The sequence below is a fragment of the Chiloscyllium plagiosum genome, unplaced genomic scaffold (assembly GCF_037043375.1).
Source record: "Chiloscyllium plagiosum isolate Xiang-an unplaced genomic scaffold, Cpla_swu_hap1 HiC_scaffold_7, whole genome shotgun sequence".
In the NCBI taxonomy this organism is placed as follows: Eukaryota; Metazoa; Chordata; class Chondrichthyes; order Orectolobiformes; family Hemiscylliidae; genus Chiloscyllium; species Chiloscyllium plagiosum.
The window spans coordinates 12,857,592-12,874,663 of record NW_028270145.1 but is presented as its reverse complement, the minus strand read 5'-3'; the positions used below and the strand labels follow the sequence as shown (position 1 = coordinate 12,874,663).

At 41.7% G+C, this 17,072-nt stretch overlaps 1 protein-coding gene across 3 annotated transcripts in view; it reads right to left on the bottom strand.

Annotated features, from left to right (window-relative positions):
• Nucleotides 1–17,072, bottom strand: part of pikfyve (phosphoinositide kinase, FYVE finger containing) — a 148,429-nt gene that overhangs the window by 130,356 nt on the left and 1,001 nt on the right. The window lies entirely within an intron of this gene.

The following is a 17,072-nucleotide window of genomic DNA, read 5'->3' as shown; positions in this document are numbered from 1 at the left end:
TTTACACTATGACCCCAGTTCTAGATTCTCGTACAAAGAGAAAATATCCTTTCCATAGCCACTCCATCAAATCTCCTCAATTAAGTCACCTCTGACTTTTCTAAACTCCAGGGAATACATACCAAGCCTATCTAGCATTTCCTCATAAGGCAACTGCTCACTCCAGGTATTCATCTAATAAACCTTCTCTGATTGCTTCCAATCCATTAACATTTTTCCGTAAGTGTGGTCATCAGTACCGTACATAGTACTACAGATATAGTCTCAGCAATGAACTGTATGACTAAAGCACAAACTCCCTAATCTTGCAGTCAATTCTCCTCACAATAAAAAAAAATGCTGTTAGCTTTTCTGGTCACTTGCTGCACCTGTATACTAACCTGCAAATCATACACAAGGACACCCAGATCTCTCTGCACCTCGAGCTCTGAAATTTCTAAAGTTTTAGATGATGCTTTTTTAAAAAATTTTTCCTGCCAAAATGGACAATTTCACACATTACACTCCATTTTCCAGAACTTTGCCCAATGACTTACTCTTATCCTTTTGTAAACTTCTTGTGTCCTCTTCAGAACACTTTTCTACTTATCTTGGTATGATCAGCATATAAAGTTCCAGCATCAACCTCTGTGGTACACCTTTCAGGACAACCTGCCAGTCTGAAAATGACCCATTTATTCCAATTCTCTACTTCTTGTTTATCAGGAAATATCCTAAACATAGCAATACGTTACCCTCTACAATATCAGCTTTTATTTTCTGCAATAACCTGTGATGTAGCATCTTCTGAAAATACAAGTCCAATGCATCCACTGGCTGCCCTTTATCTACAGCATAAACTTACTTCTTCAAAGAACTCCAATAAAATGAAACAGGACTTCCTTTTGACATAACCATGCTGACTCTGCCCAAATACTTTGAACTTAACGAAGTACCTTATTATAATGTGGTTGATAATAGTTTCAAACATTGCCTGTAGTTTTCTGCTTTCTGTCTTCTTTTTGGAGTATAGAAGCTACATTAGCTATTCTCCAATCTAAAGGAACGTTCCCTAAATCTATTGAGTTTTGGAAAATTAAAAATGAATGCATGAATGATCTTGCTAGCTACTTCTTTTCAGACCCTTTACTGCTTGAAAGAGACTTGACAAAAATTTAGATTGACATACTAGAAAAGACTTCCATCAGAAAAGTTTTTAAATTGGTCAATAGCAAGTGATAGATACAAGGTGCTTTTGCATTGCAAAACTAACGTTTAGGGTGAACATAGATCTCACTTGTGACTAGATAAGTGATGTCAATCCACCAACATCCCTTACTGCAGCAGTACCCAAGCTCATTTTAATTAAAATTCCAAGTTACAGCTATTCTTCGTTTAGCACTCTCAATGTACTCCTATGCATGTTAAATGAAAACTACTCTGCAAAGAAAAACCTTAAATATTGGTGAATTACTATTCTTGATCTGTAATTAAAAACCTACTGGAGGGTTATTTGAACCTACCTGGTCCAAAATTCCTCTTTGTACTCACAACTTAACTGTACTTCCCACCATCTGCTTACTGACCTCCTCGTTCACTCACTCTCACCGAAACCTACCTTCCCCTTATTAGTTAAATAGAGCACATCAATATTATTACTGTTAGGTTGTACGTTTGCTCACTGAGCTGATAGGTTTTGTTTTCAGACATTTTGCACCCATGTCTGAAAATAAATCTACCAGCAAACGTATAACCTCATCCACAACCTGAGCTACAAATCTTTTCCAAAGTCACGTTATTACTGTTTTCCAAATATCTTTCACTTATTCCAGTGACTGAGATTTTAAAGATATGTGTCCTTGAACGCCAGGGCTATGCTGAAGTACAGCCTAGATGTTGCTGTCTCAGCATGCTGTAGATTCTTGGCATGTCTGTTCATCTGAGCACCTCGGTAATCCTATTTCAATTATATGGATAATGGAATAAAACGAAAATTTCAAAATTTAACCATTGATATCAAAGTTGAAAGTGTGATTAAGTGAGGATAAAAGCAATTGACTGCTGGACAGACTAGAATGGCTAGAAAAGTGGCAAATGGAAGTGAGAGGTGAGAGGGGAAATATATAAAAGAGACCTAAGGAGCAACCTTTTCACGCAAAGGGTGGTATGTGTATGGAATGAGTTGCCAGAGGAAGTGGTGGAGGCTGGTATAATTGCAACATTTAAAAGATATCTGGATGGGTACATGAATAGGAAGGGTTTGGAGGGATATGGGCTGGGTGCTGGCAGGTGGGGCTAGATTGGATTGGGATATCTGGTCAGCATGGACGGGTTGAACCAAAGGGCCTGTTTCCATGCTGTACATCTCTATGACTCTATGCATTTGGCAGAAAGGAAAGACAATACAGGCAAACTTTCACATTGTTTAAGAAGGTGCATGAACAGAGGAACTTGAGATTTCATGTGTGTTGATCTTTGAAGACAGCCAGGCTATTGAGTTGGTTGGCTCTCTATGAATCAATCTGGTCAGTTCTATTACCACACACAATCTTCAGAGACTCGGCATTTCAGGAAAATAAATTTGTATTCAATCCCTCATTCCTTATACCAACTGGTAAACCTCTCAATTATTATGGAGATTTACTATATTGGTTTCAGGGATGAAGGATTTTAGCAAAATATGAGAGTTTGGAAAAGCTGGGGTTGTCCTCGTGGAGAAAGACTGAGGGGAGAGTCAGTAGAAGTATACACAATTATGACAAAGTTAAAAAAAAATCATACAACCACCCGAGGAAGAAGCAGTGTTTCGAAAGCTAGTGTTTCCAAACAAACCTGTGGGACTATAACCTGGTGTTGTGAGATTTTTAACTTTGTCCACCCCAGCCCAACACTGGCACCTCCAAGAAACAATTATGACAGGTTGAGATAAAATTGACAAGGAAAGTTGTTCCAATTTATGGTACAAGGACGAGGAGATACCAATTAAGGTTTCAGGCAAGAGATGCAAAGAGTTCTAAGCTGACCTTTCTATGGAATGCATGAAAAAAAAACACATTACCAAGGAGGTGTTAGAAGTGAAGATGAAAAATTATTTCTAAATGAAATTAGATGAGCATTTCAGGAAAATAATCTTGCAGGGATTGAGGATTGAAATGGGATAATAAGATTGACGAGATTGCTCCATAGAGAGCCAACACTGACTCAACAGCCTCCATCTGGATGGTAATGACTCCATGACACTCTACCTGCCTAGATAAGTATGGCTCCAACAATACTCAAAGCTTAAAACCATGCCATCAATCACCTTACAAATCAAATTATCTCTGCCACTGATGCACAGTGGCAGTAGTGCATAGCTATGCAAGATGTAATGCAGCAATTCTCCAAAGCTTTTCAAACAGCACTTTCCAAACTCATGACCTCTGCAACCTAGAGGAACCAAGGACAATCAACACGAGTATGCACCCATCTGCAAATCTCCTTCCAAATTACACACTATCCTGACTTGACACATCACCATTCCTCCAAAATCCTGAAATAACCTCCCTAACAACGCTGCGGGTGTTCAAGCAGTTCAAGGTGGCAGCTCACCACCATCATGACCTCCTCAGGAGCTATTAAGAATGGGCAATAATGTTGCCATCAACATCCCAAAAAGAAAATACATGCTAACAAAATACGGAGCATGATAATGCAAAATGTATTTTGAAACCTCACACCTCAATGGCAAGATATAGGCCTACTGCCCAATTCTAAAGCTCTTTACATTAATACCAGAATACCATATGAAATTAAAATTTGAAATAAAAGTTGAGCTAAATGAGCGAAGTGGCCAAAATAGATACCCATCTCCAAGTTGAACTTAAGCAGAAAATAAACATTTTAGATATTAAGGTCTTTCGAACGATCAGGGAAATTACAAAATAATAGTAAATCTACTGAGAAGGGACACTATAATATTAGAAAGAGGAAATATCAGTAAGAATGATCAGTCATTAAAAGCACAATGGGCAAGATTGAAGAGCAATGAGGAAAGCTTTATAGATCTCTAGATAGTAGGCTGCATATGTGTAGAGATAAGCTGATCTACTTTTACGGGAGACTTTCAATTTTCTACAGTCCGGAGGGAAAGAACCAAAGACAGTGAATTTGACAGTGCTATGAGGTAGTATTCTGGAACAATAGTTCTTTAATTAAAAAGAAAGACAACCACCTTAGATTTACTAGTCAGACTGAGCCTGAATTAAATCAATAATCTAACAGAAACCTATTCTGATCACCAATAGCTAAATAACAACAAATTCAGATTGAGACACAAAATAGAGAGTCACGAGCCAATGTTTAAATAGAAGTAAGGTTGAGCTTTGAACATACCACAATGTCTGGGTAAACTATCTAAAGAAAAACAGAGCTCAATTTTTAAAAACATGATCAAGAGAAGACAGCACAGAACTAAAATGGCTAATATGACAACAAAGTAAAGTTTCCAAAGGTTAAAGGTCTATTAAATAAAACAGGAAAAAGTAAAATTGTGAATCTGGAAAAGCATTACTGACTACATTATTTCAGCAGTTCCTAGCTTCCACATAAGAAATTAAAACTTCAATATAATAGAAAGAGAAGGGAATATCTAAAGTCTACAAATCTCTTGTGGGTGTTGGGATAGAATGTGCACAGCAAACAGACGTTTCAGAACTTCTCATCTCATACCAAGTTCTAGAAACTTTAAAAAAGATGCATCAAAAGGTTTATAACCACATAAAGAGCTTCAAACTTCCTTTTGGATTGTGCTGTTGTCAACATGACTAGCATGTTAATTAATAAATCGGAACACATTCAGTTACAGATTTCTCTGCAGCCAGTACAATTAACCATTCTGTAATGAAACAAGAGAGTTGACACAGTACTGTAAACCAGTGTCTATTAAATTCTCCACATAGCTCATTCCAGATGGATTAAAAGAGAAATTTAGAAATTCAGGTAGAATAACAAGTTACATTAGCAAAGCTCAAATGACAAACTGTTGCAGAACGATTTTAATTTAAGCAAACAGTACAATCATAACCAGTGTACACCGACTGTGATCTCAACTGCTAGAACACATATGCAAAAATTTACTTGGTTGACAAACAAAATATAAAAGAACATTATAATAATCAAGTGATCTGACAACACAAATGCAAAACTTGCTTTATAATGCAATTAATTTTAGTGTATCAGTATGAACAATATTATACAGCACAATCAAATCAGTTTATCAAAAAAAATTAAATACTCAAAAGGTCAACTAACAACTTTCAACATCCTGTCACTGAACTTAATGGGTCAGAACTTATTATCAAAATATCAGCAATGTTAATTGCATTCAACAATATTTTTTCAAATCACAGTAATATCAAATAAGGCAGATATGTCATTGATTTAAATCCAGAAGTTGCTGTACAAAATGCACCACTTCCTCCTTAGCTTCCCAAAACAGCATCTCATCTTCTGACTCACTTTGACCAACTGAACACTAGTGCAATAAGCAACATTTACTTTAAATTACAAAATTGAACTTTCCCATTTTAATTTTAGCCAAAGTCCTACTCCATAGTTATAATGTACACTTAAGTAGAAATTCAAGTCTGAACCAATCCAAAGATATCCTTAGCTCTGCTTTTTTTCTCTCAGCCTGGTTATTTTTAACCCCAGAAAGGTCTTTCACAACACCCATTTTTCAGGAGCTCTTTCTCTCACTTAATCCAATGAATCTTCAAATTTTGACATTAATATTCACTACTTGAGCCTTTTCAATCAGAGTCTGAGCTTTCACCTGCATTTTGCTTTGTCAACAATGCAGACTTACCAATTAGCTGCTCTTCTCTTAGATCCTGGAAGATTAAGTTGACTAAGCTTCAGGGCTATCTTACAAGAGAACTTTAAGTCCAATCCTACAATGGCTTGCTATGCACCAATTCCATGGAGATTGACTTTTCAAAAGACAATGTGAATCACATGGGCTTTGATTCCAGGAAGAAATGTTGACTAATTATTCTTTAATTTACAAAAAAAATGAAGTTGTACCATCTGATGACAGGCATGTCCAATCCCCTCTATAACAGAGTCACCCCTCTTTCCATTGGAGATCTGGGGCGTACAGTGTTGCACGCAAACACAGTCTTGTGCAATAAACATTCAAGTAGTTTCACAGGGTGCCAGGCCATATTTCTATTTTGGTGGCCTGCAGGAAACTATTTTTCATGCTTACTTGAAATGCAATTGCTTGCATAGCCTGATTAAGGTTTTTTGAATTTTTGGTAGCACATCAGCCTTACCCTCCTAATCTACAGATAGCCTGCGCAGATCGAGGATCTTTTCACTGGCCTCCTTCCACGCCAGGTCAAGGCAGCCATCTAAAGGTCCAGGCAACACATTATGGGGGGGGCTCCTAGCTGGCTGTTACGTCCACACCTGGGTGTCCACTGAGAGAAAACATGCAGAGTTTGCCAGCATAAAAGAGGCTTTTAGGAGCCAGCAGGTACCACCAGGGGCTGGGCTGCATGATAATCCCTGATAAAGATATTTAATTTTGATAGGTTTCTCTTTCCCCTTTCATTTTTTTTGTCACGTGTCTATTAGGAGTTGTCTAACTTGTATAGTATTTACTTTAAAAGAATAGAAAGAAACTGTGTTCGAAAGAAAGTACAATAATGTACGAAACTTGACATTCTTAATACTTTTTACTGGAACTTTGCTAGACCTTTCTTTAATCTTTGAACTTGAACCACCCAGGTGTGCTATTATCAGAATTCAGAACTGGTCACATGACCCTCACATTCCTACATTTTGTTTCTTAAATTGAAACATTAGTTTAATGCCATAGTGTTAAAGGTTTAGATGGAGAGGAATTTCTTAAGTGTGTACAAGACAATTTTCTGATTCAGTATGTGGATGTACCTACTAGAGAAGGTGCAAAACTTGACCTACTCTTGGGAAATAAGGCAGGGCAGGTGACTGAGGTGCCAGTGGAGGAGCACTTTGAGGCCAGCGACCATAATTCTATTCGTTTTAAAATAGTGATGGAAAGTTGAAGTTCTAAATTGGAGAAAGGCCAATTCTGATGGTATTAGGCAAGAACTTTCGAAAGCTGATTGGAGGCAGATGTTCGCAGGTAAAGGGATAGCTGGAAAATGGGAAGCCTTCAGAAATGAGATAACAAGATTCCAGAGAAAGTATATTCCTGTCAGGGTGAAAGGAAAGCCTGGTAAGTATAGGGAATGCTGGATGACTAAAGAAGTTGAGGGTTTGATTAAGAAAAAGAAGGAAGCATATGTCAGGTAGAGACAGAATAGATCGAGTGAATCCTTAGAAGAGTGTAAAGAAAGTAGGAGTATACTTAAGAGGGAAATCAGGAAGGCAAAACGGGGACATGAGATAGCTTTGGCAAATAGAATTAAGGAGAATCCAAAGGGTTTTTACAAATATATTAAGGACAAAAGGGTAACTAGGGAGAGAATAGGGCCCCTCAAAGATCAGCAAGGCAGCCTTTGTGTGGAGCCACAGAAAATGGGGGAGATACTAAATGAATATTTTGCATCGGTATTTACTGTGGAAAAGGATGTGGAAGATATAGACTGTAGGGAAATAGATGGTGACATCTTGCAAAATGTCCAGATTACAGAGGAGGAAATGCTGGATGTCTTGAAACAGTTAAAAGTGAATAAATCTCTAGGACCTGATCAGGTGTATCCGAGAACTCTGTGGGAAGCTAGAGAAGTGATCGCTGAGCCTCTTGCTGAGATATTTTTATCATCGATAGTCACAGGTGAGGTGCCGGAAAACTGGAGGTTCTTAAACAGTGACACCACGTTTGACAAGGGCGGTAAAGACAAGCCAGGGAACAATAGACCGATGAGCCTAACCTCGGTGGTGGGCAAGTTGTTGGAGGGAATCCTGAGGGACAGGATGTACATGTATTTGGAAAGGAAAGGACTGATTAGGGATAGTCAACATGGCGTAGTGCATGGGAAATCATGTCTCACAAACTTGATTGAGTTTTTTGAAGAAGTAACAAACAAGATTGATGAGGGCAGAGCAGTAGATGTGATCTATATGGACTTCAGTAAGGCGTTCGACAAGGTTCTCCATGGGAGACTGATTAGCAAGGTTAGATCTCATGGAATACAGGGAGAACTAGCCATTTGGATACAGAACTGGCTCAAAGGTAGAAGACAGAGGGGGGTGGTGGAGGGTTGTTTTTCAGACTGGAGGCCTGTGACCAGTGGAGTGCCACAAGGATCGGTGCTGGACCCTCTACTTTTTGTCATTTACTTAAATGATTTGGATGCGAGCATAAGAGGTACACAGTTAGTAAGTTTGCAGATGACACCAAAATTGGAGGTATGGTGGACAGCTAAGAGGGTTACCTCAGATTACAACAGGATCTGGACCAGAATGGGCCAATGGGCTGAGAACTGGCAGATGGAGTTTAATTCAGATAAATGTGAGGTGCTGCATTTTGGGAAAGTAAATCTTAGCAGGACTTATACGCTTAATGGTAAGGTCCTAGGGAGTGTTGCTGAACAAAGACTTTGGACTGCAGGTTCATAGCTCCTTGAAAGTGGAGTCGCAGGTAAATAGGATAGTGAAGGCGGCATTTTGTACACTTTCCTTTATTGGTCAGAGTATTGAGTAGAGGAGTTGGGAGGTCATGTTGCGTCTGTACAGGACATTGGTTAGGCCACTGTTGGAAAATTGCGTGCAATTCTGGTCTCCTTCCTATCGGAAAGATGTTGTGAAGCTTGAAAGGGTTCAGAAAAGATTTACAAGGATATTGCCAGGGTTGGAGGATCTGAGCTACAGGGAGAGGCTGAACAGGCTGGGGCTGTTTTCCCTGGAGTGTCAGGGGTTGAGGGGTGACCTTATAGAGGTTTACAAAATTATGAGGAGCATGGATAGGATAAATAGACAAAGTCTTTTCCCTGGGGTCAGGGAGTCCAGAACTAGAGGGCATAGGTTTAGGGTGAGAAGGGAAAGATATAAAAGAGACCTAAGGGGCAACTTTTTCACGCAAAGGATGATACGTGTATGGAATGAGATGCCAGAGGATGTGGTGGAGACTGGTACAATTGCAACATTTAAGAGGCATTTGGATGGGTATATGAATAGGAAGTGTTTGGAGGGATGCTGGCAGATGGGACTAGATTGGGTTGGGATATCTGGTCGGCATGGACGGGTTGGACCGAAGGGTCTGTTTCCATGCTGTACACCTCTACGACTCTATAACTCAGGCATTCAAAAGGGAATGGAGTTACCTGAAATTTTTTTAAAAAGTGCAATGCTGCATGAAAAAGATGGGGCAGTGACACTAAGAGAATTGCTTCTTGCAGTGGACCAGCACAGATATGATCGGCCAAAAGGCATCCTTCCATGCTGTAAGCATTCCAAATGACTACTACAGCTCAGTGTCAAGAGTGTGGTACTGGAAAAGCACAGCAGGTCTGATGAAAGGCTTATGCCCGAAACACTGATTCTCCTGCTTCTCAGATGCTGCCTGACCAGTTGTGCTTTTCTAGCACCACACTCTTGACACTTATCTCCAGCATCTGCAGTCCTCACTTCTCCTGTTATAGCTTAGTGCAATGGAAAGCAATAATTGCTGTCCTAAACTTGGTAAAAATTAGCCAATACATTAAAGACAAGACAATGAATTAATACTTTTTATTCCCTATTCTTCGCATAACTTATTTCCCAAAATGCTGGAGAACAGTGCCACAAATACTGGCAATGGCACCTTGGCCAGATGTGTATTCTTCAAGGGCAAGCTTGAACCTTGAATTTTAAAAGAATTGCACAATTATATTGTCGTCATCATCTGGAATGCAGATATGCATCAGCACCAGGGTTACTGTAAAGCAATCCTGAGTGGATCTTGACCAAATGAATTCGAAGTGCAGACGCTGAAGCCAACTATGATTTAACTACTACACTCAGACTGGCAAATTCATTTTTAAAATGGAGTAGTTAAATTAACTGCCTTTCGTCGATGACCTGATTAAAACAATCTGCTCATAGGTTCATTATGATCATCAGTGAAAATACATATTAGAGATTTTTACATGTCCATGTGCCACAATTTTGGTGTATTGGCAATCTTATAAATATAGCTGGAACCACTTGCTCACCATCTAGGTTTGATGCCAAAGCAGGGTACAAAACTATTTTTTGAAAACCCCCACACCACTGCCTAACTGTGGTAGTGCTCATATTTTCCCTTGCACCCATGTTGTGTCTGTGCAGGTGTGAGACACAGTGAAAGACAACAGGTGTAGGTACAAAGCTATCATGCTAAATGGCCAAATTGCTGCTTGCTGCACATTGTGGAAAATCATGATGAGGCCTCAAATCAAAACTAAAAACTGCCTCATCTACATCAAATTTGTAAAAAGTAAGCAACTGGTAAAACTTGCTGGTGCATGCTACTCATTTGCAGCAATAATAATTGGTAACCTTCATTAACTGGATGCTGCCTTTAAACCAGAGACATTCTACCTATCACACAAATAAGTAATTACATTATGAACATTTGAATTGCAAACTTTTGTGTGTGATGGCACTTTGGCTGATAATTTGAGGGTAAGACATAAAATTGATTCTGACCCAACAACATACAAAATTGTCCAGTATTTCCCCATTCACAAAAAGCAATACAAATCCAAACCAGTGGGACAGTGGAGACTCTCCATCGGGTCAGTGTCCATGCAAAAGCCCCCGCCATTATCCCAGGCCCAAACAGTTCCACTACTGCTTCATGTTCCAGGCAAGTTGTATTGTTCACTGTTTTAACTGCATCCTTGAGGACAGGGAATACGGCGGTACCCGGTCTGGTTTGGCGTCAGGGAGGAGGATGGGTCACTTGGTCAAGTTTTTCGACCTGGTGGATGCCTGGCCGAATCTCTATCCCAACTCCATCTCCTTCACCTTCATGAGGCCTGAGGTTGGAGCGTCCAGAATCGACTGCCTGTACGTTTCGCAGGCATATGCCTCCTGCGTTCCGGCGGCTTCCATGCGGCAGGTGGTGTGGGCAGAACTCCTTCCATTTGGCGACCAGCTCAGGTCTGTGTACTGGCACTTTAACAACCTGCTGCTGGAGGACAAGCAGTTCCAGGACTCATTTTGCCACTTCTCAACTGGCTAGAGAAGGAAGCGGGAAGCTTCACCTCTCTGAGGCTATGGTGAGATGTACACAAAGCTCGTGTCCGCATTTTCTGTCAGGAGTACACAAAGGAGTCGACAAAGAGGCAGAAATCCAGGATCAAGGAGCTGGAGAAGGTGGTGTTCGATCCGGAGTCATGTCTTGGTCAGCCCGATGTGGACCCAGCCCTGCGGGGAGTGTACAAAGCCAAGAAGGCCGCACTGTGAGACCTGCAGCTCATCTGGTCCCATGGGCATACATGAGGTCACGGATCCGGCTCCTCCAGGACCTGGACCACAGCTCTCCCTTCTTCTACGCACTGGAAAAAAGGCGTGGCACCCGTTAGCAGTTCCTTATGCTGCTGGCCGACAACGGGTCCCTTGTCTCAGATCTGGAGGGTATCGGGGCCCAAATTCACTCCTAGTACATGGCTCTGTTCTCTCCAGATTCATTTGGCGAGGATGCTCACAGGGTTCTGTGAGAGGACCTGCCGCAGCTCAGCCCAGAGGACATTGGGAGGCTCGACACTCCCGTCACATTAGAGGAGCTGACTGGCGTCCTCGACCCGCTCTCGAGGAGCAAGTCTCCAGGACTGTGGAGTTCTTCAAGGCATTCTGGGATGTCCTGGGGAACAACTACACACAGGGCCTGCAGGAGTGTCTAACTGCCCCTTTCTTGGCGCAGGGTGGTCATCAGCCTGCTGCCAAAGAAGGGGACCTTCATTCTTTGAAGAACTGGCGTCCGGTCTCCCTCCTTGGCACGATTACAAAATTTTTGCTGGGCTGTTGGTTTCCTGCCTGGCCTCCATGCTGACCCACATGATTCACCTACACGGTCCCAGGCCGGAGGATACACTACAACGTTCATCTGGTCGGAGACCTGATTTAATTTCTGTTGATGGACTGGTCTGCCAAGCGCCTTCCTGTCTCTCGACCAGGAGAAGGCATTCAACGGGGTGGATCATGAGTATCTGCTTGGGTCTCTGCAGGCATTTGGGTTCAGGATGCAGTCGCTCGGATCTGACTTTTGTACACCGGTGCACAGCGTTTGGTTAAATTTAATGGGTCCCTGAAGGTGCCCCTTCGCTTTGGGAGAGGAGTACATCAAGTGTGCCCCCTGTCCGGCCAACTTTATTCCCTGTGCCTCTTGCAGAGGAGGTTGTCGGGGCTGGTTCTGCACGGAGCAGTCACGGGGTTTTCCTCTCAGCCTACGCCAACGACATGCTCCTCACTTTCGCTGACCTGGATGGGGAGAGTGCCAGGGAGTGTACTCGGCAGCGTCTTCCACCAGGATCAACTGGGCCAAATGTTCGCAACCAGTGGTCAATCCATGGCAGGTGTTCTCTCTGCTGGAGAGTTACAGGGGCTCACCTGGAGTACCACCAATCTCTTCTATCTGGGGGTCTACCTCAGGCCGGCTGAGGAATCCTGGCCAGCCAAGTGGCAGGAGCTGGAGGCCAAAGTCTCGACTCGCCTAAGCCGCTGGACAGGACTGCTTCAAGTGCAATCTTACAGGATTCAAGTGCTGGTCATAAACCAGCTGGTGGCTGCCATGCTGTGGCACTAACTGGTCCCTTTGGTCCCTCCTCCTGAGTTTGTCGCTGACATCCAGATAATGCTGGTTCACTTCTTCTGGGATTAAAAGACATACTGGGATGTGGCACAGGTTCTGAGTCTTGCTATCAAGGAGAGCGGTCAGTCACTGGTGGGCGTTCGCACCCAGGTGGCAACTTTCCACCTTCAGGCTTTGCAGCGATACCTTTACGTCAAGCCTCCTTCTAGGTGGTGCGCCCTGGCAACGTATTTTTTCCACCAAGTGCGTGACCTCACCTATGACACGCAGTTCCTGTTCATCGACATGACAGTTTGGAGGTCGCTCTCAGGATGCTGTCTGTCTTTTACCAGGACCTGATCACTGTCTGGAGCATGGTCAAAGCACGTCGCACCTACCCACCAGTAGGAGTAGTGGCTGTCGTCAGGGAGCTGTTGCTCAGGAATCTGCACCTCCATCCTGGCGGGTTCGAGTGGCTATCAGAGGAGAGGGCCGTGATAGCGAGAGTGACCAAGGTCAGGGACATGCTGGGTGGCAGGGGTCTGGGCTGGATGCTGCCACAGGATATAGCGAGCAGCCTAGACGTTGATTCATGGCCACTGTCAGTCAACACCTTAAAATGGCGGTGCTTGGACCCAATATCGCACACCAGTTGGAGGATACTCAGGTATGCGGTGGAATCCCGTCTGCGCTTACCCCTGGCTGGACGGAATTTCACAATGGCCCCAAGGTCCCATACTTCTCACGAGAGCCTGTGCCCCACAATCTGAGTTGCCTTCAGAGTTTTAGCTCTGCCCCTTTCAGGGACATAAAACAGCAGATCCTGTATAGATTGCTGCTGCACACCATCCACCTCTTTTCCCTCATCCACTGCACGGACAGGCCTTGGCGTGCCCATTTGCTACCGGGCAGTGGGGATCTCCAGTGGAGGGCTCTCTACACAGGATCTGAGGTGGAGGACGCTGCAGATTGCATTGGCTCACAGACTCCCAGCCCATCAGCTTATTCTGTGGTACTGTGAAGTTCACAGACCATGTATATATTGGGTGTGGGCGTTTGCACTTCCTTTTTGATATTTTTAAAAACTCGCCTCTGCTTTCAGCTGCACTTCAGCCCCAAGCCCCAGATCTTTGGACACCAAGCATGGGGGGTGGGAGGAATGGTAGGTAGGTAGGTCAGAGGTGGGTCTGCTCCTGAGCCTGGCCAAACTGGCCATAAACAGTGGGCCGTGGAGGGTTTCGTTATATCCGATTGCCTGCCCCTCTTCAGCGGTTGTGTCCAAGCCCGGGTGTCCCTGGAGAAGGAATACACGGTGTCCACCAACACCCTCAAGCTGTTCAGGGAGAGGTGGGCACCGCAGGGAGTGGAGTATCTTATTTCCCCTTCCAACTCTATTTTGATTTAATCCCTGCCCTCCTCTTCACTTTTTTTGATCACGCAGCACTGCCCTTTGTTGAGAAGGGCACTGCTTATCACTGGCCACTCGGGTGTTTCTTTTCTTCCTGGTGGTGAAATACAAATAAAGATTTACACACTCATTGTTCTTCCCTATGTCTCACACCTGCGTGCACACACACACACACCATAGGAACTGTGGAATGAATAAGCACTACCGCTGTTAGGCAGTAGTGTGGGGGTTTTAGAAAAAGACAAGTCCAAACCAGTTGCATCAATCTACATTTAGCCAAAGTGTTGGAAGCTTTTATTAACAATGCTACCAAGAAACTCTTAATCATCAATAATCTGCTCAGCAATCCTCAGTTTAACTTCTCTGTCAGCAATTTGCATTTCCAGAACTCTGCACAGCCTTTAACCAAATATCGAAAGAGACCTGAATCTTACAGACAAGGTGAAAGTGAAATCACAGGAGCATTTATCTTAGGTTGGCAACAAACAGCCCAATTAAAATTGAAGTCAATGGCAATGAGGGAAAATGTCACCATTGGCTGGAGTTAAACACAGCACAAAGGAAGATGTCTGACTTGAGATAAGTCAACTTATCTCAACCAGAATATCAAGAAGGTGACTTACTACCTTCTCAAAAATGATCAGGAATAAACAATATTTGCTGCCCATGACAGGACCAAACATATAAAAGGAACCATTTAAAACTTTGTGCCTTCACCTGGCTCCTATTTCCTGGTACTCTACAAACAGAATATCTTGCATATTCACTTCCACACTGTTCATCCCAACATGGATCAAAATGACTGGAATGCATTGCCTTCCTTTTCCAACAACCTTACAAGTCAGTTTTAGATAGCTCCTCATCCTTGCACCAGCAAATCAAGTTATCACATGGGACTCCTAACTCTGCTCTCAAATCATAGTCTTGCTAGTTATTGAATCCCCAATTACTGCCACATTATGCTTCCCTTCCATCTACGGACAACCTCTTGTTACAAGTAAACATCAAAGTTAAAGATTTTTACTGATCTCAAACAGTTACTTAATTCAAGTCATAACATGCAAAGCACTGCTGATGCACAATGCCGAGCAACAGAAACAGAGATATATGGACTAACCTACTGACTGTGGAGCAGATGTTGCTTGGGAAAATATGCAGCCGAAGGACACAGATGTAGATAAGGTCAAGAACAAAAAACAAAATTCTGGAAATATACAGAAGGTCAGTCAACTGATCTGTTGCCTCTGTAGATAATGTTCCTGCAGCATTTTGAGTTTTACTTTCAAACTACCAAAATTTACTGGGTTCTAATTAAAGATTACATTTTAAAAGACAGTGATTTAGCAATAGTTGGCAAGGATGAGAATACTAGGAGTTCTTGACATAGCAAGGGAGAAGATGCATGCTGCAGTAACCTAAAGGGGCGTAAAAAGTAATGTTCCATTTTTAAAAGGTAAGGATTCTTCATGACTCTGAAATGGTCCGACAGAGATAGATGTATCATTTGATTTATGTTTGGTTACTTAGGGCACTTAACATTTTCAATCACAGCAACATTGATACTCTCTGCAATAATTTATTTATTCAAGAAATATAGCATATAGTGGAAATATAGCATGAAACGTAGAAGCATTTTAAAATTCAGAAGTGTAATTTTGCACCTATATCACTACTTAAAGATCACAAAGTTTATAATAATATTTATTTAGGCTTAAGATATTTACCATACCAAATAAACTTAATTTCCAATTTAATAAATGGTAGAACATAATTAGACATTTCTACACATTAATTTCCAACCAGAGAGAATTCATTAGATAAACATTTCACTAAGGTTTATTCAGTAACTTCATTACTTACTGTTTATATTAACAAAGTACAGTTGAAGTGCCAAAGTGTGAATTAAATATAGAGGAAGATGACGATTTTACCCATTTTAGCTCTTCTATTAGAAGAAGTATATTGTCACAGTAGCACAACATTCAAGGATCTTGATGTGATAACCATACATAGGTACAAAGTTCAAACTACATTCTGACAACACTTCTGGACTGATAGGGTATTTCATCTTCCAATGTTAAACTCTACTGAATTAGCAATGTGTTTCACTATCCTGTTGGCTTTGTTGATTTCCGATCCATACTAATTGAATATGCTGATATTGTTTAGACCAATAATGTCACAAATTAGTAAACTAGTTCTCAAATGTACATCTTGTCTAAGGAAGCAGCACAAATATATTAATATGAACTTCAGTCAACTACGAAAGCTGTCTGGAAGTTAAATCACAATAGTATCCTCTCAAATTAGTTCTGATAACCATTTTTAAGACTCAGACTTAAAATCTAATACCAATAAATTTCTTTCAACAGCATCTGTAAAAGTTATCACCTATTTATTTCTCACCTGCGAACATGGATTTCACTCAGTTTTTTTCAGATCATAGAACCCTTAGAGTGTATAAACTGGCCCCATAATTTACAAATGTTTGTAATTTTACCAGATATGTGATGAATTCCCAAATTTGAGTTGATGTATATTCAAAACAATAATGGTCCTAGCACAAATTGTTGAAGCCTTCATTCTTGAAGCTTCGACCCTTCCCCTAACATCATTCATCTATCAAGCTTATTTGTTGGCCACTGTGTCCTTTTGATAGCTGCTTGACTAATGCCAGTACGTTGCTTAGATTAATTTGGCAGCAATAAAACTAATCAATGATTTTCTGGTGGTTTAGGGTATATTACAATTCATACAGTATAAGGATTGGTTAGGGGGAAAGGTTTAATCCCCTAATAGAAATTCTTCAAATGCTCAATGCTTCCTGTCACTTGTTCTAAATTCTGGAATCACCTTGCTTGTCAATTTCTCAGATCACCAGCAAATGTAGTATGGCTCATTTACAGCTCAAACTCTCACACAGCCGAACTAAACCCGTTTTTCTGTCGGTACAGCAAT